Here is a 621-nt window from a genome sequence, read left to right on the forward strand (position 1 = left end):
TAATCACTAACTTTAAAAAAATATATATATAAAAAAAAAAATCCCCAAGTAGCATTTTCCTTATAAAATATTTCCAGAACCGGGTTACTCCCCAAACTAATATCATGAAACAGGGCCGTCACACACACCTGCACAGAACAACCAAGCCGAAAGAAGAATCTGGGACTCGAACGATTCAACTGACACTCATCAACATTCAAGAAAATTAAGAAAATGTTCCAGTCTGTCACCATGTCAAGATTGCTTATAGGACTCTGTTGCAACACTAGAAACAACAAAAGTTTGGGACTGAGATTAAAGGGGCTCTTCCATAGGGAAGAACAACCTCCAAAAATTGGCGTTTGCCGCTATCTGCGGAGAGCACACGGTATTCTTTAGTAAAAGGCGAAAGAATAGTTCGCTTTGTGCTCACCGCGCGGCTGCGTGGTTTGTGGAGGAGAGTTGGTTCCATTTTATGGTAATCTGCTTGCGGGGATTCCACTGCATCTCTCCAGTGTGGGACTCGGTGATGAAACAAGACAGCACTTTGCAGTTTGCACGTGTATATAGAAACCATAATCCAACGGCTGCAGTTGTGTGAATGATATCAGTCATAAATATTCTGACGTTCACATATAGAAT

At 41.2% G+C, this 621-nt stretch overlaps 1 non-coding gene across 1 annotated transcript; it reads right to left on the reverse strand.

Annotated features, from left to right (window-relative positions):
• Positions 1-302: 302 nt before the first annotated feature.
• On the reverse strand, positions 303-421 carry LOC121266673. The gene has a single exon (XR_005940894.1). It is a non-coding gene; the product is annotated as a U5 spliceosomal RNA (small nuclear RNA).
• Positions 422-621: the final 200 nt, after the last annotated feature.

Source organism: Juglans microcarpa x Juglans regia, chromosome 5D, assembly GCF_004785595.1.
Source record: "Juglans microcarpa x Juglans regia isolate MS1-56 chromosome 5D, Jm3101_v1.0, whole genome shotgun sequence".
NCBI lineage: Eukaryota > Viridiplantae > Streptophyta > Magnoliopsida > Fagales > Juglandaceae > Juglans > Juglans microcarpa x Juglans regia.